Raw genomic sequence first — 23,842 nt, 5'->3', positions numbered from 1 at the left:
ATTGTGGAAACCCTAAAAATTGACACGAAACTATACTTTGATGAAAACGAGGGATCAGTTTCCTCCCCAATAACCCAATGGGAGGCATTTAAAGCAATCCTCCGGGATAAAGCACAGACCACAATTGCCATTAAGAAAAAAACAAAGGGAAGAGAGGACGCACCAACTGGAGTGCCGCCTCTTGCAGTTGGAGCGCACTTGGTTGGACACAGGGAACAAAACCTCCCGCCTGTTCCTGGGGATGACATAATCAGGTAACACAAGCAGTCGACAACACTACCAAGGGCTTCAGCTACACCTTTAAGATATGTCTCCTCGTGTGGATGGGCAGGAAAGCAGAGGAGGCGAAATGGGTGGTGGAAGTAGTGGCTAACAATGGAGGATATTTGTGAGGTTCTGTCACGAGCTCTACGGGGCCGAAAGGGACGGACTGGGCAGATCACAAAATAACAGAATTCCGAGAAGTGCCCATCCCCATCTTAGACACTGTGGATAAAGACACCTTTAAAGTTGACTTGACGACTGAGTAGATAGGAGAAGCAGTTAAGGCAATGCATTTGGGGAAGACGTTAGGGGACAAAGGCCTACCAGTAGAGCTATATAAGTGCTTTATAATTAAGGCTCCCTGTTATCCGTTTTTACTGATTTTTACAGATAAATACAGACAGAAAACATTTGTATTCTTGTCTGTGTTTATTTTTAAATGTGGATAAAAACGGAAATTAGGGTGCTTTTTGAGTAATTCTAAATACTGTCTGCCATGACTGCCAGGCCAATACCTGTGTGGATTGATAGGTAAGGGGGATATAAAAAAGAAAGGGATTTTAGTAAAGAGGATTTAACAGCAGTAGATAATCACAAGGTTGATTTTGAAGTTTGCATATTTTCACATAAGTGCATATATTTATCTTCTGCGGATGTTCCCAGCATTGAAACCTGGCAGACATTCAAGCATGAGTGCATATTTATCAGTTAACTAAATGTGGAAATATACTCATTTCAGCTTTATTTCTCCACAAAACACAAAATAAATATGGATAAATAAAGATAAAATTAGCACCAAAAAATATGGATAAATACAGACGGAAATGTCAAAAAAATAAATACCATACAACCGGGAGCCCCATTTATAATGTTCCTCCACCCGCACCTGCTGAACCTGTTTACGGTGGCAAAAGAGGAAGGGAATCTGCCTCCAGACCTCAAACCATGCCATTATCATAGTTTTCCTTAAAAAAGATAAAGCCTCCAACCTATGCTCCTCATATAGACCCATCTCTCTGATGAATACAGAAAGGAAGATCTTACCCAAAATCCTAGCAAACAGACTGACAGGGGTGATCTCAGAATTACTAAATGCCATCCAAACCGGCTTTAAGCCCTGGCAGGACACAAGGCTAACCCTCTATGGCTGGATAGACTTAAGACGGATCATACACCTAGGGCGATAATGTCGCTAGATGATAAAAAAGCGTTCCTCTCCATAGATTGGCACTACCTATTCGAGACCTTGAAGTGGTTTGTTTTTGGACCCAATTTCTGTAGTTGGGTGGCTCTCCTGGATAAAGTGCCCATCGCGCAGTAAAGGTCAACGGTGTGGTCTCTGAAACATTTGCCTTGGGGAGGGAAACAAGACAAGGATGGCCACTATTACCCCTCTGGGGGGGAGTTGGGTTTCATATTTTGTTTATGACTAATCCGAAACAATGGCACAGGACCCACTCGGGGTTCCGCCTGGACTATAGGATGGGACAACCCACGGGGTGTGCATTGTTTCCTTAGATTAAGCATGAAGGGCCCGGACTATTTTGGACAGCTAACAAGTTGGTTTGAAACTTGATACGCATTATTGTCTGCTGATATGTTTAGGCCGTCACTTGTCTACGTAACATTTGCCGATTGTTGATTATATGGGGCATGTAGCCCTAACCCCTTACCTCTCGTCATGCTCACGACCTCTTCGGATGTAAAGAAAACGAATACAAATCTGGTTAAAAAAAAATAATAATAAACCCTTGCCAAGAGTCAACGGTTTGGATATTTGGAAGTGACACACGCCCTGAGGAGAGTCGGGACCCTTGAACTGAATCTCCCAGTTCCACACCCCGTTACAGATTGGGTCTTAGGTGACGCGTTTACTCACAAGGAGGTCTCCTGGCTGTACCGCACTATACTAAAGAAGACATCAGACAACCTATGGAACTACGGGAGAAACGGGAGGCTGATGTGGTAATCATGGAGGACGTTGACTGGGAAGCAGCCTTGATGCATCCTAGGGTAGTAGAGAAGAGAGAGAAAAAATCAGGAGGCCCCCTTAGTAGACAGATCTGGGACCAGGGGAGAGTTACTGAAAAAATCTAAGGATGTCCCTGTGTCATATAACTAATGAACAATTGATATAGTTCAGAAGATTATATGCGTCTGAGATTGGACTTACGAACACACCTATTCTTCAGGTCTATCAAGCAATCCTAGGGTAGTAGCCATTAATGCCAACTATACTATTCCTTATGTTAGAGCGCCATCTACTGCAAGTCGATGTAATGACTTGCGTAGTAATGGCATTGCGTGGTAACAACGCGGTCGTTGTAACAACCACGTTGTGAAGGTATTGTGGTCAGGGTAGGACTGGCCATGGTGGGCCGGTTTGGGGCCCCTGGGGGCCATTTTTGTTACAGGGCCGCATAGCTGCAAAATCGGCCCAGGGCCGGTTTTGGTTCCCAGTCCGGCCCTGATTGCGGTGTAATGTCCGCGATGTAAAGGTTGTTTCCCGCTGGAAGCAGTACTGGAGACTGGCATTACCAAAACACCCCAACTGATCATCCTAAGCACACCCAACGATGTGGACATCCCAGGGAAGCACTTACTGTCCTGTATGCTGGCTTTTGTTGTAGCCAAACGAGACCATGACAAATTCGGGGTGCGGGGGCATGTCGCGGGAAGGACTTAATCAATGTATGGATGCAGTGACAGTGGTTTATGAAAGTTGGGACTACCCCAGGACATTTGAAAAAGTCTGGGGGAAATAGAGGGGCTATCACAGACTGACGGATAATTCCAACGACCCTCGTGGAGGAGAGATGCCTCCACACTGACATCACCCGCGACATGGGTAAACAGTTGGACCACACCGAGAGAGATGCCAGGGGGGTTTATTATGGTGCTGGAGGCCACTTGCGGGAAGGAAGGGTGGATGGGTACGGGGATATGGGACTATGAATGCGCTTTTGTGCCAGTTGCATGTGTATTGACCATTGTTCTATAAAATCAATATAAATATTTCCAAATAAAAACACTGCTGTAGAAGAGTTAAATCTTAATTGACACCATGGAGTCTAGAAAGCCGTTCCACATTCTGTGAAACAGATCCTTTCTGGTTCTTCAATGGTAACAGATCCTCTGTGGACTCTAGGAGGGAGGGATCTTGTAACCATGAGTAAACATTAGCTTTGTTAAAATCACATTTTTGCTAATGTTAAAGCCCTTAGAACCTACACTTGTAATAGCTTAAAAAGAAGATTGTTTATATTGAGAAGTGTTTGCTGAACATAAAGTGCCATGAGCAGAAGGGGGACAGGGCTACAAGACATAGGTCCCAGTCCTATTAAACTAGCTCCCCGGGTTCATGAGATAGTTTGCAAGGTTGAGTGTGTGATCTGAAATCTGTGTGCAACCTGCACATGACAGGATCCAAACCCACCAGGGCAGCTCCTTGTGAGGTGAGGCAATAACATTCATACTGTAAAAGCCAAAAGACAATTTAGTTTGTGACGTGTGTGCTAGATAAATGAACAAAACGCCTGATGCCTGCTCCCACCTTGGTAAGTCAGCTGAGTGTGACGCGTGCATGCTGAAGAGACCTGTTTGTGAACCGCAGGTGAAAGGCTTGACACCAGCCAGGCATAATTCAGCTTAAAATCCTCCTGAACTGGATAAAATGAGTATTTCTGAGGTGAACACTATCAACCATGGACATGTCACACAGTCAAGTACCACTGAAAGACTGATTGAGGTTGGGGAGGAGTCAGTAATATATCACACAAGCCTGGCTCAGCATCAGAGGTTTGTCACATGTTGGGAAAGGAACTTCCCCTGCATGGCATCCATGCACTCTCCCCTGCCCTGTGTGCCCAACTGTGAGCATATCTGATATCCTGAAGTTCTATTTGGGTAGTGGTGTTATGCTAATCTAAGCATGTGCACAGAGGCCTAGGCACCAAGCATGCAGTCCTTGCTGACAGTGGACCAGTGCCTTTTCCGTGGACTAGCACACAGAGCGGCGGTGGGAGGATCCCCGGGTAAGAGAAATGAATAGTGTGACCAGACCTTTTTCTTTGCATCACTGGGGTTGAGGCCTTCTGGCCCAGCTGTGTAAAGTTACACTTCTATGTGTTTACTCATGCACTTATGCTGCCATCTCGATTGTGTTAGTGTGCGTGCATGTGTTACAAATGCAATGTAATTTGGCATTTGTACCGCGCGACTATCACTCCAAGGAGCATCTTGGCGCCTAAACAGACCAGAGTAGATCTAGAGTCTGGTCCGGCTGCTATCCGTAGTGTGAGCAGGGTCCTCATACTAGTGCACGTGCGCAGGTGTCAGGGAGACTAAAAATCCAGGTCTTTAATGCCTTTCTGAACTCCCATTCCTGTTCCATAGCACGGAGATGTGGGGGGAGTTTGTTCCATGCTTTGGACCCTAGGACTGGCAGAGATGTGCCACCCCTTGAGCTGAGTTTAAAAGTGTACAAAAGTTTACAAATGTATTACATGCATGGTGAATGAGTCAGCCGGATTGTTGGAGGACAGTGCAATTCATTTTGGATATCCCTAGCCTGGACAGCATGAACAGTGATGCTCAAGCAACAGAAGCAGTGAGACTATGGGTGGCAATGGCCATAATATCTAGGGTATTACTATTTGAGCTATCAATGCTCTTTGGACTTGGGATATTGCTGTCTGTGATACCCGAGCTATCGCTGTTCATACTGTCTCTACTCCTGGGGCTTGGGCTACCACTGCCTGTGGTGCCCTGATATTTCTGTCCATGCTGTTGCCATGTGGTCACATTTGGATTGAGTGAAAACACCACCATTTTGCATGTTCACATTTAAGCTTGACATCTTTTCTTGAACACTGAACTTTGACATTTGAAACACATTTCATTGTGTGCCTGTACAGAATGATATTCTCTGAAATAACTTTTGTTTATATTTTTACTTAGTAGGCAAATTACCGAATATCTTGAACATTTTGTTCAAGGGATAAGTTCACTCTAAAAAATATTGTCATTTTTGATTGTCCGGTTGGCGACAGAGCTATCATAATAGAATGAACAATAGCGGCCAGACTGGGACTTCAGCATGGGTGACGTTGATTATATAAGCAGCACCACCTCCTTGTTTAGTTAGAGGAGCATTTCACTGGCATCGAGAGGTCTCCTCATGCTGGAATTCCAGCCCAGCTGATTCCTGTTACCTCTGTGAGGGATGATGCCCAGCTCTCCACCAAGACGGGCACCCTGATAACACCCACAGGTAACGGGGAGTGAGATCACCCTACAGGGATTTGGGAGATTCCCCCACCTTAGACGTACTAGACTAGGTAGTGCTAGGTAGGAATAAAAAAACATCACAGCACGAATATCCAAGCATATATTATCAGTTACAGCACAATGGTTAAACAGCAGTGATAGCTTGAACAGTGATACCCCAGTACCACAGAAGGCGATATCCCAGGCACAACGAGCAGTGATAGCTTGAACAGTTATACCCCAGTACCACAGGCAGTGATATCGCAGGCGCAAAGAGCAGTGATAGCTTGAACAGTGATACCCCAGTACCAAAGGCAGTGATATCTCAGGCACAAAGAGCAGTGATAGCTTGAACAGTGATACCCCAGTACCACAGGCAGTGATATCGCAGGCGCAAAGAGCAGTGATAGCTTGAACAGTGATACCCCAGTACCACAGGCAGTGATATCCCTGGTGCAAAGAGCAGTGATAGCTTCAACAGTAATACCCCAGTACCACAGGAGATGATATCCCAGGCACAAAGAGCAGTGGTAGCTTGAACAGTGATACCCCAGTACCACAGGCAGTGATATCCCAGGCGCAAAGAGCAGTGATAGCTTCAACAGTGATACCCCAGTACCACAGGCAGTGATGCCCAAGGCACAAAGAGCAGTGATAGCTTGAACAGTGATACCCCAGTACCACAGGCAGTGATATCCCAGGCGCAAAGAGCAGTGATAGCTTGAACAGTGATACCCCAGTACCACAGGCAGTGGCATCCCTGGTGCAAAGAGCAGTGATAGCTTCAACAGTGATACCCCAGTACCACAGGCAGTGATATCCCAGGCACAAAGAGCAGTGATAGCTTGAACAGTGATACCCCAGTACCACAGGCAGTGATATCCCAGGCACAAAGAGCAGTGGTAGCTTGAACAGTGATACCCCAGTACCACAGGCAGTGATATCCCAGGCACAAAGAGCAGTGATAGTTTGAACAGTGATACCCCAGTACCACAGGCAGTGATATCCCAGGCACAAAGAGCAGTGGTAGCTTGAACGGTGATACCCCAGTACCACAGGCAGTGATATCTCAGGCACAAAGAGCAGTGATAGTTTGAACAGTGATACCCCAGTACCACAGGCAGTGATATCTCAGGCACAAAGAGCAGTGATAGCTTGAACAGTGATACCCCAGTACCACAGGCAGTGATATCCCAGGCACAAAGAGCAGTGGTAGCTTGAACAGTGATACCCCAGTACCACAGGCAGTGATATCCCAGGCACTAAGAGCCGTGATAGCTTGAACAGTGATACCCCAGTACCACAGGCAGTGATATCCCAGGCACAAAGAGCAGTGATAGCTTGAACAGTGATACCCCAGTACCACAGGCAGTGATATCCCAGGCACAAAGAGCAGTGGTAGCTTGAACAGTGATACCCCAGTACCACAGGCAGTGATATCCCAGGCACAAAGAGCAGTGGTAGCTTGAACAGTGATACCCCAGTACCACAGGCAGTGATATCCCAGGCACTAAGAGCAGTGATAGCTTGAACAGTGATACCCCAGTACCACAGGCAGTGATATCCCAGGCACAAAGAGCAGTGATAGCTTGAACAGTGATACCCCAGTACCACAGGCAGTGATATCCGAGGCGTAAAGAGCAGTGAAAGCTTGAACAGTGATACCCCAGTACCACAGGCAGTGATATCCCAGGCGCAAAGAGCAGTGATAGCTTGAACAGTGATACCTCAGTACCACAGGAGATGATATCCCAGGCACAAAGAGCAGTGATAGCTTGAACAGTGTTGCTGCAGGTACCACAGGCAGTGATATCCCAGGCGCAAAGAGCAGTGAAAGCTTGAACAATGATGCTGCAGGTACCAGAGGCAGTGATATCACAGGCACAAAGAACAGTGATAGCTTGAACAGTGATACCCCAGTACCACAGGCAGTGTTATCCCAGACACAAAGAGCAGTGATAGCTTGAACAGTGATACTCCAGTACCACATGAGATGATATCCCAGGCGCCAAGAGCAGTGATAGCTTGACCAGTGATACCCCAGTACCACAGGCAGTGATGCCCAAGGCACAAAGAGCAGTGAAAGCTTGAACAGTGATACCCCAGTACCACAGGCAGTGATATCCGAGGCGCAAAGAGCAGTGATAGCTTGAACAATGATGCTGCAGGTACCAGAGGCAGTGATATCCCAGACACAAAGAGCAGTGATAGCTTGAACAATGATGCTGCAGGTACCAGAGGCAGTGATATCCCAGACACAATGAGCAGTGGTAGCTTGAACAGTGATACCCCAGTACCACAGGCAGTGATATCCGAGGCGCAAAGAGCAGTGATAGCTTGAACAATGATACCCCAGTACCACAGGCAGTGATATCCCAGGTGCAAAGAGCAGTGATAGCTTGAACAGTGATACTCCAGTACCACAGGCAGTGATATCCCAGGTGCCAAGAGCAGTGATAGCTTGAACAGTGATACCCCAGTACCACAGGCAGTGATATCCCAGGCACAAAGAGCGGTGATAGCTTGAACATTGGATGCCACGCTGGCCAGAATACAGCTCAGAAAGTCACTAATGGAATGACATTGAGAATCACCCTGTCATGACCGCTCTTTTGCCCTGTTGAAAAGGAGGGGAAACGCTGAGCCGCTGCCCAAATCGCGGCTGTTGCCGCCGCTACCGCTAAAGCTGCCATCATTTCCACTGCTGTGGTTGGAGGGAACCACATTTCCCAGAAGCCCTGTGGCGCCGATTGATCGCGTCACCAACTAGCGCCAGGAGGCGCTTATAATCGCCGGAGGCGCCAGGAGGTCACGGGCGGGCCCGTCCGTGCCCGTCAAAGGCCGGAGGAGGCCGGGCCGGGCCGGGCTTACTCTCTTGTTCCACATATGGGAGATCGTCGTGGGAAGGCCAAGTAAGACTCAAAGACCCTTCCCCTATAGTTCTTTTACCCAGCTGTGACAAGGAACTATTAACGCCCCTTATAAGTTTGGTTATATCTCTCTGCTATATTTGGGACTGAGTGCGTTTTTAATTGAACATAATTTGCAATAGCACTCTTGGCTATTATTAACTGTAATATTGCGCTTTATTATCATTATTGACACAGGTTCTATTAATACAGGTCTAGTACATTTGATTGGTTCAAGAATAAAAAAAGATGGGGAAAAGGAAGTTGAACAAGTCGACCTCTGGACAATCCACCTTAGAGCTGAAATCGGACAGTAAGTCTTTAATGAAATATTTAACCGAGGCAGTGGGAGCAATCAAAAAGCAAATATCTAGCGTTGAAGATGCCCTGATAAAGGACAAGGAGGCCTTAAAATCTGTGGAATGCAGTAGGGCGTCAAGCCCCGTAGGGGATTTGTCTCCGGAGTTGCTTAGATCCCCTAAAAAACCACTGGATGTAAATAATGGTTGTATCCTTGTGGGTGGAGACGATATCTCGTCAGATGACCCGGATGTGTTGTCGCTTCCACCTTCAAAGAAAGCCTGCACTAAGTCCAAGAAAGTTTCGCCTATAAGTCTCCCACCCTTGGTTCACATCCCACCTGTAAAAACCCCAACATCTGTAATAGACCGAATGAGAAAAAACAGTTACAGGGGGTAACAAGGCAAATAAAAAGGTAAATCAGGCAAAAAACAATAATAGTGGTAAAAGTAATCCTAAAGGTCAAGGAACCAATAACACTGCTATTGCAATTGAGAGCCTTTTTGCGGTTCTTAATATTAGAATGAGGGCTGTCATAGATCCTATAGAGAACAGGCTAACTCAGATTGAGTTAAATCAACTGATTATTTTGAGCAAAGTGAGTGAATTAGCCTCTAGAGCCCCTAGGCCAAATGGGATGAAGGACGATATAATAACTAGCAAGAACACTATGCAAACCGCACCCCAAGGAATTATTGACCATAGTAATGTACCACATCTAAGAAGGGAGGGTATCCCCCTAAGGAATGGTGGGCATTGTAATCAGGAAGAAGTGGGGGGCTTAGGAAGTATCCAAACCTGAGCAGGATCGACTAAATATAGTGCCCACAGAGAATCTAATACCCTAAATCTCCCGCCCGCCGCGGTCCCCTACACCATCGTCTTAGCAAATGTCCCAGCGATAAAGGAGCATGACAAAGAATCATGGGTCATGTTACGGAATAAGTCCATTTATCATTTGGGCAATAAGAGCGGCCTAACAAAGGAGATGTTTGAGGCATTCAAGATGGTGAGACGAGTCTCCTGGGTGGGTATGTGCAGAAAGACGCTGAGGGGGGACTGTGTAGTCTTAACCCTGGGTTCTCCCGCTTTGGTTCGTGAAATTTGGAACCGTTCTAGATCAAATGTATTGAATAAGGAACAAATAAATGTCCTCCCCTTAGGCTTCTTTTATCGGCTTTGTATGGCCGAAAGGCAAAACTCGTATCTGGGTAACCAACATCTGGAGAACCATCACTATGTAAATAATCAGATATATAATGTACCAGTTAAAAACAGGTTTGAATCGTTGCAGTTTGTGGAGGATGTGGATTGACATAATGGTCATTATTATGGAAAGTGTAGTTGTAAGTCAGGAGGGAATACAATCAACAATCAGTGCAAAGGTAATGACCCATACGAGGTCCAGAGTAAGGCTATTGTCTCATGTTTACGGAAACTAGCTCCCTCTAAGACTCAGCTCCATATAAACCAGCAAAGAACCAATAGAGAAAATGACCCTCTGTATGCTACTAACCCAATCATAATCCTGGGTGAATCCAATACTAATGGAGCAGGGTTTTCTTCGAACATGCTCACTACAGATAGGATATCAGTTGATAGCCCAAATTGGGCAGAAACGAAGAGGGAACATGTAGGTAAAAAATCCGATATGGCTTTCGCCCCTATATTAAATCATGGAGCGATAAAAATGTTATCATGGAATATTTGTGGCATTAAGTCTAAAATTACAAATAGTGTTTGGGGAGATTTTGTCCGAAAACATGACATTTTATGTCTGCAAGAGACATGGTTATTATCTGAGCAACATCTGGATGGGTATAAAACATTTCATGTACCTGCATTACAGTCCACTTATGGGAGAAATAAGGGGGGTATATGTGTTTATGTATCGAACATGATGATGGTACAGAGTATTAAAATAACAAAGAGTACCCCCCACTGCCAAATGGTCTCTATTAATCTGTCATCACATACGAAGCGGTTAATTGTTAACTTTTACAATAATATGGATAAAGAAAAGTACATGATTGTGCTAACAAACCTTAGCGAGGATTTAACTGACCAAGCGACCAGTAATGGAAAGGATGTAATTGTGGTATGGGGAGGGGATTTTAACATAAGCACCAGCAACTTAAATGTGTGTGGCTCGGGAAAAAATTGTAAGGATGAAATGGGTCCTACTAAACACTGTTTGTACACACGGATAGGGGGGAGAAACTCAATGAAGTTATGGCAACGTGATTTTGAGTTTGTAAATACAATGTGTTCCCCAATTGCCAATTTTGGCCCAACTTATATTGGACGGGGATTTTAGAACCGTGATTGATTTTATCATCATGCCAGCACGTTATGCCAGTATGGTGAAAAAAGTTATAATTCACCCGATTGGATTAAGCGACCATTTGCCCCTTTGTGTGGACATACTTGTATATGGATATAATACCAGGTCTACGATAGAACGTTTGGCATGGGTTCAAGACTTAGCATTGTCCCGCCAGAATGTTTTTCAATAAGATGGGGGGAAACAAATCCTGTACCTACTAACAAAAATATAGTCACCAAGGCCCTAATACCTATCATGATGTGTTTAAACGAAGATACTCCTAATGTTGATGTATTAAAAGCCTTTATGCAGATTACACAAACCTTCCAAAAGATTATGACTACCCCTAGAAACAAGAAGCAAATGAAGGGGAATGGGTGGTTTGATAGCCAGTGTACTAAGACATATACACTTCTTAAGGCTGTTAAGTACATTAACCAGGGATGGGGACGAAGTTAGAGCCTGTAGGATGGCTTATAATTTGGCAAGAAAAAATCGAAAAAAGGAAATTAAGGAGCAGGCGTGGGTTAACTTGTATCAGGCCGCCCAGTGCAGAGATTCTTGCTTATTTTGGCAGGCTGTGAATGCCCCTTTTCTGGTAAACAAATAAAGGGTAAGGCTGGAAATTGCTATTGATGAGAACAACTGGATCGAATTTTTTTCAAAAGTCTATAGGAAGGAGAAGATTGGTGAAGTAACTCTCTCTGGGAATGAAGAGGTGGAAGGAAGCAATATAGCGCAATCAGCAATAGCAATTGAGATTACACAGGGGGAAGTATCACTGGCAATCAACCAAAGTACGGGTAATAAGGCTCCAGGCCCCGATGGGATCCCAATTAATCTATTTAATACTACTATTGATCTTTGGGCTCCACTCTTGACGCGATTGTTGGAGGCTTGCTGTTCGGAAGGATTTATAAAATCATGGTCTGAATCAATAATCGTTCCCATTTATAAAAAAGGGGACCGTGAAAACCCATCCAGCTATAGGCCAATTTCACTTCTGGACTCGCTAATGAAAGTGATAGCTTGAACAGTGATACCCCAGTACCGCAGGAGGCGATATCCCAGGCACAAAGAGCAGTGATAGCTTGAACAGTGATACCCCAGTACCACAGGCAGTGATGTCCCAGGCGCAAAGAGCGGTGGTAGCTTGAACAGTGATACCCCAGTACCACAGGCAGTGATGTCCAAGGCGCAAAGAGCAGTGATAGCTTGAACAGTGACACTCCAGTACCACAGGCAGTGATGTCCTAGGCGCAAATAGCAGTGATAGCTTGAACAGTGATACCCCAGTACCACAGGCAGTGATGTCCTAGGCGCAAATAGCAGTGATAGCTTGAACAGTGATGCTGCAGTTACTACAGGTTGTGATATCCCTGGTGCAAAGGGCAGTGATATGTAGTGAAATAAAACAGATCCAGTTCAATGTAGATTAGTCAAGTAGGTTTCTTTAGGATAGATGTTACAATGTAGAGAAGCCCCACCAGGAGCAGCCTTCCTGCTGCTCAGCCCATCCACCAACTGCCTCTCTCACTCACCAACATCCCATCAACACAGCCACACTGGCTGAGCAGCAGTTATAACACATCTCCTTTCTCTAAAAGTACAAAGATAACGTTGCTACTACAACATGTACGACTCACACGTCAAGGTAAGGAACGAACGGGCGGTACATGTTGACAAAATTAATACAAAGATGGTAAAAGACTGCATCCAACTATGAATAACATTTGATGTAAAGATGGTAAATGACAACAAGAGAATGCAATGTAATACATGTAAAGAAGGAGGAAAAACATGAATGCAAAGATGACAATAAATAACGCAGGAAAAGAATAAAACACACCACGCAATCCACCACTTCTCTAACCACATATGCACTACAACACTCACCTCTTCTCCCTTTTCACCATGCAAAAAAAACAAACCACACGCACTACTGCACCCTACACAACTACCAAACCCCTATGCCGCTCACATACTAGCTGGCCAGGCTAACACACAAGTGATAAATAGGGAACCAATCAGGAGGCGCAGTAGAAACCGTCCCAAACAAGTATGTGTGGGACACCACCCCCCAAGAACTATGTGGCATCTAACTGCCCTTCACCCTTACCCGTTGTAAGGGGGGAAAGTGCGGAAAACGGTCCACACGAACCAAGAAAAGAACAACATAGCTCAACATCGAATCTTGTAATAAAAAGTAAACAGCACACACTGGTGAAAAAACACTCACACCGCAAAACCACGGCTCACTCTCTGCCCTTCACCCTAACCCTGTAGGCTGGGTGGAAACAGTCTAAAATCTCCTGTACTGTGGCTTTACACTGCCACACAACACAAACAAAAACAGTTTGGCATTTCCACTGCCCTTCACCCTTACCCTAAGTAAGGGTGGTAAATGTGGAACAACACACCACACCAAACACGAACAAAAATTGGCTTTACTCACAGTTCAAGATTCGGCTTCAAACATCCTATCTGCCCTTCACCCTTTCCCGTAGGACAAGTGACAAAAACTTCAAAAATGCACTTCACCCAAACCCGAAGTGAGAGTGGAAAGTGTAGTAAAAAGCTAAAAATAACCTTACTCACATTTCAAAAATTAGGCTCCTTCTCTGCCCTTAACAATAGCAACAAACGAAATAAGAAAGAACGTATGAACAACACCAACCACGACTGCAGCACTCATACAGCACAAAAAACAAAAAAAACCTCTCCAAACACAAACACTGATGTGCCAGTGAAAAACGTGTTTTGCACACATACAATACAATTTCTGGGAGACAAAATATAGACAGTATTACCCCAGTACCACAGGCGGTGATATCCCCGGCACACAGAGCAGTGATAGCTTGAACAGTGATGCTGCAGGTACCAGAGGCAGTGACACCCCAAGCACAAAAAGGTGACAGCACAAAAAGGGATACTTAAGGTACCAGTAACAATGATAGGCATTGGGAGCAGTGAAAGTACAGCCTGGGATACCCTTGGTACCGCAGGCAGAGATACCCTAATGACGAGGAGCCATGATGGGATGAACAGTGATATCAGAGTACCACAGACAGTCTATTCCAAGCACCGGGGGAAATGAGGAAAGTCACTTATTTGTAATCATAGTTCTGCATCATAGGAATCGTTATTGAAGTAATGAATGTAGAATATTCCTGCCTGTGTGAGGGGATCCCAGAACACTTCACATCGGTCAGTGACCTCAATGATCAGTACTCTGCAACTATGTCGAACATTCTGGATGACCTAGCCCCGCTTAAACTAAAAAGAACTCAAGTCAAAGATAGAAACCCATGGTACACTGGTTCCCTCAACAATGAGAGGAGATCCCTCCGACAAGCCGAAAGAATCTGGAGACAGGACCCCTCGGCTGCTCACCCAAAACTCCTCCGCCAGGCCAGAAATACAAGTACATCCTCAACTCACTCACCGCCGGTGTCTGAGTAGTGTGCGACCCCACCACCATTTGTAACTTTAAAGCTCCCGTGAGCAGTGGGCTGACGAGCCTGGGATCCCGCACCTACGCGCCTGAGTGGTACTATACCTGGCAGATATTGGCAGCCATCGGCAACCCCAGTACACGGCCTATCCCTGCTGACGAGGGGTGATACCCCAAACCACGTGTCCAGGGATGGCGAAGACAGCGAAGATAGCAGAAGATCGAAAGATGATGCATCGCGAACACTTTACTACATTGACCAGAGTCCTTAGGGGCGACACCGCCGGTGTGTGAGTAGTGTGCGACCCCACCCCCATTTGTAAATCAAAAAAAGAGTTCTTCAGAGCGGAACTAGGAAATGCCCAGAACAGACCACGCAAACTCTTCGAGCTGGTCAAACACCAATCAAACAAATTTGCCAAAACATCGAAAGAAAACCCCAAGTCTCTCATCTCATCCAAGGAATTCTCCTAGTTTTTCGCAAACAAAATCAAAACCTTAGGTAACGAACTTAGTTCTGCCTCACTCTCTCTACCGACCCCTGACCTCCTGCCTCCTCCCCCCCTGCCTCCACAGTCCTCACCTAAGAATCAAGCACACTGGACTGACTTCTCACTCTATGACGAAAACTCTGTTGCCAAAATCCTTTTCACCTCAGACCCGAACAACCATTTCAACGACCCGCTCCCTTCAAACTGTCTTGCGACCTCCGCCCAAGCCATTATTCCTAACTGGACTGCGATAATTAAAGCCTCTCTCCGGCAGGGATCAATCCCTGACTCTCTGAAAGCGGGCCAAGTCCTTCCTATTCTGAAAAAGCCGTCAATGGATCCAGCCTCCCCAGACAATTTCAGACCGATTTCCAACATTCCTCTCTTAGCTAAAGTGCTGGAGAAGTGTGTGCAGCTGCAGCTAAGTCACCACATGAACAACTTCCACCTACTCGATGACTGCCAATCTGGTTTCCGACCTGGACACAGCACTGAAACCACCATGCTACACATCGTCGATGATGCCCAACAACCCTTGACCAAGACAAAACCTGTCTCCTAATCCTCCTTGATCTATCCTCTGCCTTCGACACGGTCAAGCACCCGAAGCTACTTGAGCGCCTCAAACTTAGGATGGAATTAGATGGCCCTGTCCTTGACTGGTTTAGATCCTTCCTCCGAAACCGATCTCAAAGATTCCTAATCAACGGTAACCTGTCCGCTCCCTCCTTGGTCGCGGTTGGAGTCCCTCAAGGATCAACGTTGTCCCCCACCCTTTTCAACCTTTCTTTAGAACCCCTTGCCGAAGTCCTTCGCACCACAAATATCTCCTACCATATGTACGCCGACGACACTCAGATCTACATCAAAATTCATCTCTCGAGGAGATTCTCTCTCTGAATGTGGCCCTGAAGCTGACCGTCCAATGGCTCTCCTCACACCAACTCAAACTCAATGCAAAGAAAACCGAGTTCCTTCTAATTTCCCCGCCTAAAACCAACACGGAGATCAAGACATCACAGCCTGAAACTGTCTCCCGACCATTGTGGACTTGGCCAAATCTCTGGGAATAACCTTGGATTACAATTTAAACATGTGAGACCACATCAGCTCAATGGCCAAATCTGCCAGATTCCACCTGAGCTACCTATGGAAACTGAAACCCTTTCTTGATGCTCCAGACCTAAAACTTGCAGTCCAAGCACTAGTCATGTCTAGACTGGAATATGGCTGTTCCACCCTCTCTGGTTTACCCAAGATCTCCCTAGCACCCTTAAAAGCCTGCCTCAATGCAGCTGCCAGACTACTTAACGGCAGAAGAAAATTTGATCACATCACTCCTCATCTGAAAGCTCTGAACTGGCTTCCTCTCGAGGCCAGAATACAACACAAGCTGGCATGCATCACGCACAAAGTCCTACACTCAAACTCCCCTGCGTATCTTGCACAGAAACTTGTGATATCCAGAGGACGAAGAAACTCACGATTGACCAGTGCCCTCCTACTCCAGCCTGCACCTTTTGGGAAAAAAGAAACTATAATCGGGTGTTCGCTGGGGCTGCACCAAGAATATGGAACTCCTTCCCACCCGCCATCAGAAGAATCCCATCTCTGGCACGCTTCAAAAAGGAGGCTAAATCCTTCCTCATGAGTAAATTCCTCAGCTAAAACCCGTTCCACAACCACCACAGAGACTATTGCCTTCCACCTTCGACCTCGCCCCACCAAGAAACCGGGGGCCTGTCTTCAGCAACTGTAATATTGACTATTCTTGTATACTCCCATCCCTCTTGTATTCAACACCCCCTCCCTAATTTACAGTATACTCTTGTGATACCATGCCTCTTGTATGGCTTTGACTCTGTAAAGCGCTCTGATACCCTAACGGGTCAAGTTTGCGCTCTATAAATCACTAAAATAAATAAATAAAATAAATAAATAAATCCATACAAACGGTGTACAAGTAATAGTTGTGAGCTCTGGCATTATCTCTAAATGCTGTAATATCATCAACAGCCTATGCAGATTATTTTTTCCATATTCTTTATTTTCACCTGATAAAACAAGGCATCACCATTCCTCATGCCCTTAAACAAAGGAGCAATAAGGTCAAAAGGATAACGTGGAACAAAAGTAAAGGTAGCCTGAAAAGTGTAATGTAAAGAAAAGCTGGAAGCAAAATGCACAGTCCTTTTAAGATTCAATCAGCTTTCGTATCCCAGAATGGACTGTACTGGCAATGGGTCGAAGAACGGAGACCCACCATTTGTTAGCGAATAGAGACTAGGGACGATGGAGGGTAGTTCATGATATAAAATAAAGATTTCTATAATGAACAACTATGATTTCAAGTAACTAACTTACCCTTCTGATTTTCTTGATCTTCGTGGATAGTCATGAATGTAAAATACATTAGATAACTCATCTCCAAGTGAAAAAAGTGGTCTCTTTGCATAAATGGTACAGGGTAAGAACTTATTCTAAAAGATTTCTAGGGCAGCTTAAACAACTAATGGGCTATTCTAGTATCTGATTTTAGATGAAAAAAAGTTTTTGGAAAGTGTGGCTAGACTTCCATGTTGCTGCCTGTGCCAAATGGTTTTGCTCATTTCATCTCCCAGGATGTATCGCTTTCGGCTACTGTGTTTTTGGACTTTTACTTTGAGTGAGTCCCACGACCTGAGTCTCACTTATAGAAACTTTACAGTAATTAGACTGAGCTTGATCGCCACCAATGTCTGCTTTATAAAATAAGGCCAATTTTGTCAGCTAGGGTAAGAGGCTTGGGCTGGTTAGGGTTAAACATGTGGGCACGTGTGTATGCATGTGTGCAGACTGTGCATTTGAGACTACCATCTTGCACCACCTGGTATCTGCATACGGTTAGCCTGTCACAGAAGGGACTCTTTAGGGATTAGTACCGGCCTAGGGTAGGTCTTATAATGTGAGTGGGAATTCATAGTGTAGGTGTGTTGTGCTTACGAACGGTTTATGTTGCTTACATTGTGTAGACATTATAAGCAAGATCTGCCCTAAAGAACAGTTTTGTACTACTTATACCAACAGGGTCCAGCGAAGTATTATTATTATTATTAAGGGAAATTTATAAAGCGCCTGGTTACGCACAGATGTCGTGTCCCCGCGCTGTGGCGAGTGGGGTCAGCAGAGTCGTGCCGCAAGGTCAGCTCGGCTTACTGTGTGTAAAGGTGGGTTTTTAATTTCTTCCTGAAGCCGAGTTCAGATGGCTCCAGGCGAAGGTCCAGTGGCAAGGCATTCCAGCTTTTCGCGGCCAGGTATCTAAAAGACCTACCTCCCATGCGTGCCTTTTTTATCCTGGGGACCTTTAGTAGCCCTACACAGGAGGATCGCAGAGCATGCGCTGGCGCGTACCGGGTGATCAAACCCTGAAGGGGAGCTGGTGCCTTACCACCCAAGATGCGGTGGCATGTGCAAAGGGTCTCAAATTCGACCCTGCTCCTTACTGGAAGCCAGTGAGGGCCTGAAGGGCTGCCTTGGATGCTGATCCCTTGGGGAATTTCAGAATTAGGTGAGCCGCTGCATTCTGCAGCACTTGGAGGCAGTTTATCACCTTACTGGTGGCTCCCAGATACAGCAGATTGCCATAATCCAGGCGCGATGTGACGAGGGCATGCACCAGCGTCCTGCGGGCTGACGTGGGGAGAAGATCTAATACCTTCAGCAGGCTTTTTAGGACGCTGAAGCAGACCCCCACCACACGGCCTATCTGAGGTCCAAAAGACAGGTCTGCGTCAAGCCACACTCCCAGGTTCCTGGCTTCTTGACAGGGTATAGGGACCTCCCCTAGACATGATGGCCACCATGCCGATGACCAGACAGATGGGCTCCCCCCCACCACGAGCACCTCAGTCTTGCTGCCATTTAGCTTAAGACAATTGGTGGACATCCAGGTAGCCAGTTCCTGCATGCAGGCCCTGAATCTGTCCACCGCAAGACCGGGCGCGCGCGACAGGGAGATGACCAACTGCGTGTCATCGGCATAGGACACTATGTGCAAACCATGGCTTTCAGTGATGGGTGCCACCGGGGAGACATAGAGATTAAATAGGGTTGGACTCAGGGACGAGCCCTGAGGCACGCCCTGGCCCAGACCAATCTCCCTAGAGTAACAATCTCCCTGGCGAACCTGAAAGCCTCTCCCTGTCAGGAAGGACTGGATCCATTCAAGTGCAGCTCCTGATATCCCACCACCATTCAGACACTGTAGCAAGGTGGTGGGAGCTACAGTGTCGAATGCTGCACTTAGGTCCAGTAGGATGAGAGCCATAGTCTGGCCCTCATCCACCCCCTGACGTAAGGTCTCCACTGCCATCAGAAGCGCTGATTCAGTCGAGTGGCGGGGATGGAAACCAAACTGGGTCTCGTGCAGGAGGGCAGCCTCTTCCACGAAATCCATCAGTTGTGTGTTTACCGTTTTCTCCGCCACTTTAGCCAGGTAGGGTAAGAGGGAGATTGGCCGGAGGTTCTCCAATTTTTCGAAGCTGATGTTAGGCTTCTTTTGAAGAGGTAGCACCACCGCCTGTTTCCAATCTCTGGGCACAGTCTTGGTCCTGAAGGAAACATCCAAAAGATGTCTGATGTACGGTTCCAGCACTGGCAAGCTGTCGGCTAGCCGTTTAGGCGTGTTGGGGTCCCGCGAGGAGCCTGACTTAACAGACCTACAGATCTTCAAGAGAGTCTCCAGGGATGGGGTGACAAAGTTGGTCAAGATGTGTCTATCCCCCCACTCCCTCGGGGTTTCCACAAACTCCGACCCTACGGTAGGATGGCTAGGGAAGGCCGAGTAAATTTTCGCTACTTTTTCGGCAAAGAAGTCCGCAATCCTATTACAGGATTCTACTGAACAATCATCTGGGGCAATGGAGGGCATCCCGTCCGAAAGAGTTTTATATAGCAAAAACAGTTCCTTCGTGGAGTTCCCAGCTTCCATAATCCTAGTGGCATAGTGTGCCGCCTTGGACTTCCTAATTAGTCCGTGATAGGCGCGCCTCTCAATTAGATAAATCACCTTGGCATCCGTGGCGAAAGCCCCTCGCCACTGCCTTTCAGCCCACTTCAGTGCTGCTTTAGCAACTCGAAGCTCATCACTATACCACGGGGCTGTTTTTTGAGTGCGACCACCCAATTTTGCAAGGGAGAGTGGGGCCGTGCAGTCAAGTGCCTCGGTGATGCGTTTACAGAGGTTGGTATTAGCTGTATCCGCATCATCCCCCCCAGGGCTCCCCCCTCTAGTAAGTGCCGCACTGAACTTAGCCTGGGAGAAGGTGGCCCATCTCCGCCTAGGGTGGTACAGTGGTGCTGGCTCCGGTAATCTAACCCCCGGGATGCGTATGGAAAAAGGTACCAGGTGATGATCCGACCAGGGAATGGGAATGGGAGTCAGGGCGTCTACTTCCCCCCAGTTGACGAATATGGGGTCTAGCAAGTGGCCCAGCTGGTGAGTGGGGCCACTTACTATCTGATTCAACTGAAATGCCCCCAACGCCTGGCGGAAGACCATGGCTGCTTTGTCCGTGGGGTCATCCAGGTGCATGTTGAGGTCCCCCAGTACCAAGAACTTGTCCCTGCGCAGCGCAGCCTCAATAATGCCTTCTACCAGGCTCTCCCCAAACCTGGCCATGGGGCCAGGGGGTCTGTAGATCAAAAGACCCTTCATCGTGTAGCCGTCTTTTACCTTAATGGTAAAGCTACCCGCCTCGCTGTCCAGGACGGGGGAGTAGTCTAAGTGGCACCGTAGGCGTTGCTTGGCTACAATAGCAATGCCCCCTCCTCTTCCGATAGGTCTGTCCTGCCTAAGCATTGTGTAGCCTTCTGGTAACGCCTCCAGAGCATCAGAGGTAGAGCACTCGTCTAACCAGGTCTCTGTGAGAAACACAAGATCCCACTGCTTCTCAGTGAGTAGATCGTAAAGATCCAGCTTGTGTTTCCGCAGGGAGCGTACATTTAGCAGACCGCAGGCCAGGTTGTGGTGCTTACAGCCCACATCCCTGTCCAAGTTGTAGGAAAAGTGGCAGTACTCGCAGCCCGTATTCTCCTCCACTCTCATACTGTGTAAACATGGGCTGGAGGTGGTACTGCGGAGAGCGATCAGCTCCCTTCTGCTCCACTGTAAGTGCCCCCCCATAGGGTATAAGGTCCGGCCCTGGCCCGCGTGCGATCGCGGACGGGCGCAGACGGGCTTGACTTAAGCGCGACTTTATCGCGCCCGCTGCGCTCATCCGCTGCGCTGCCGGAAAGGCCTCCGCCTTTTATGCCCCACAGCGTGAGTGCCTCAGGAGCACTAGACCGCTAACCGCCCCGCGCACCGGAAGTGGCAGTCTCGACCTTCCTCGCCCTCCGTGCAACGGTGCTAGTCACCGCGTCGGACCGGGGCGGAAAGGAGGGAAAAAGAGATCAGCCCCCGGCGTCAGGTTCAGTCAGGTAAGCCAGCAAGTCTTAGCACAGTAAGTTAAAAGGGAAGCCACAGTCGCTATCCTGTAGTAGCCCCTGTGCAAATAAGCAGTTACAGCAGCAGAGATTTAAGCAGCACAATAGATTTAAAAGGGAAGCCTGAGTCGCTATCCCGTAAAAGCCTCTGTGCAAATATGCAATTTCAGCAGCAAAATTAAAACACGTTTAAAAATGCACCAGCGCCGAGCACAGTGGCTGTAGACACTGCCACTGCCTACTCACCACCACGCGACCCGGCTCCTTCAGTGCCTTTTATGCCCCACAGCGTGAGCGCCTCAGGAGCACTAGACTGCTAACCGCCCCCCCCCCCCGCGCACCGGAAGTGGCAGTCTCGACCTTCCTCGCCCTCCGCGCAACGGTGCTAGTCACCGTGTCGGACCGGGGCGGGAAGGAGGGAAAAGAGATCAGCCCCCGGCGTCGGGTTCAGTCAGGTAAGCCAGCAAGTCTTAGCACAGTAAGTTAAAAGGGAAGCCACAGTCGCTATCCTGTAGTAGCCCCTGTGCAAATAAGCAGTTACAGCAGCAGAGATTTAAGCAGCACAATAGATTTAAAAGGGAAGCCTGAGTCGCTATCCCGTAAAAGCCCCTGTGCAAATATGCAATTTCAGCAGCAAAATTAAAACACGTTTAAAAATGCACCAGCGCCGAGCACAGTGGCTGTAGACACTGCCACTGCCTACTCACCACCCAGTATCAATCTGGGGATAAGGATAAGTTACTTACCTGTAATCCTAGTTCTCTTCCAGGGGTATCCTCATCAAAGTCATAAGCACTGAATATTCCCGCCCATGTGCGGGACCCCGGAAACAATATAAAAATATATATGGATAAACATATATATCTAGCCCCACATATATGTATGTACATATATTATTTTTTCTCATACCAATGCAGCCCCAAACTGAGGCTAAACAATGTAATCACTCATACATGTACTGAGATTAGCAAGGAAATAAAAAACACATTAGGTCCAATAGCCCTTGAACTTTGTGTTTTAATGAGTAAAAACACTCATAAATCCTGATTGCTAATAAATAGACATTGTTAGCCACAGGCTGCATTGAAAGGCAATAACATAGAAAATGAAAGCATTTTCAACAAAAACTGCCACTGTGCCTTTAAGGCAGCCATGACCCCAGGCTTCCCATCATGCCTCAGGGGTGACAGTTAGGTCAGTTGTTCTTTGCATAACCCTGAATTCAGGGCTTAACCATAAGTCATAGAGCACCAATCTCATTTACCTGGGGAGGCGGGTGGGTTGCTTATGACTTTGATGAGGATACCCCTGGAAGAGAACTAGGATTACAGGTAAGTAATGTATCCTTCTTGTTGGACCCGGCCTCGTGGCGTGGTTCGCCTCTGTCCCTTCACCCCCTGTGAGCGTAGCCTGCACCCCGAGCCTGGTCGTCCCCCTCCAAGTAAACCTAGCTCCCCCGAGAACCTCGACCAGGCCTACCTTCCCCGCTCCACTCCCGGCTCCGAGCGCCTAACCTTGCATGCCCCACAAGGCCCGGACGCCATCTTCCCTTCCCGACATCCCTGTCTCCCTGGGCCTAGCGTGACCCCGGCCCCAGCGAACCCCAGACTCCCAAGGCGCGCCAGTCCCAACTGGGGGGTAAAGCGCTCCCCGGGTGTGATAAACCAGGCAGTTCAATGGCACCTCCGGCCTCCCCTGAGAGACTGGTATCTGTCACACCCTTGGCCCTCCCCTGTGGGCCAGTTTCGATCGCATCTGCGGCCTCCCGGAGTGCTGGCTCCAGACCTGCTGGGCGTCTGGGAATTCCCGGACCCCTCTTTTCAAAGGATCAAAGACCCCACCGCCGGACCTCGCCAACGACCAGCCCCCAGGGCTTGAGACTTCCGCCTGCGAGGGTCCAGACATCAAAGGGCCCCTGGACTATATCTGGGCTCGCCCGACAACTAGCGGGCAGTTGTATCTTGGACCTGAAGCCTGCTTATCTGATCGCGGCTGACCCTAAGAAGACTCATCCCGAACCCCAGAGCCCTGCTGACGCTGTCGCGGCTCGAGCTGAACTGTAACCATCGGAGCCCTGCTGACGCTGTCGCGGCTCGAGCTGAACTGTAACCATCGGAGCCCTGCTGACGCTGTCGCGGCTCAAAGCTGAATCGTAACCATCGGAGCCCTGCTGACGCTGTCGCGGCTCAAGCTGAACTGTAACCCTCGGAGCCCTGCTGACGCTGTCGCGGCTCGAGCTTGAACCTGCAACCATCTGAGCCCTGCTGACGCTGTCGCGGCTCCTCACGAACTCCTCCAGATTGAGCCCTGCTGACGTCGTCGCGGCTCGAGGAGTACTCTGGTCCGGCTGGACCATTGAGACCAC

Source organism: Lissotriton helveticus, chromosome 12, assembly GCF_964261635.1.
Source record: "Lissotriton helveticus chromosome 12, aLisHel1.1, whole genome shotgun sequence".
NCBI classification, from domain to species: domain Eukaryota; kingdom Metazoa; phylum Chordata; class Amphibia; order Caudata; family Salamandridae; genus Lissotriton; species Lissotriton helveticus.
This window is presented reverse-complemented; position numbering follows the sequence as displayed.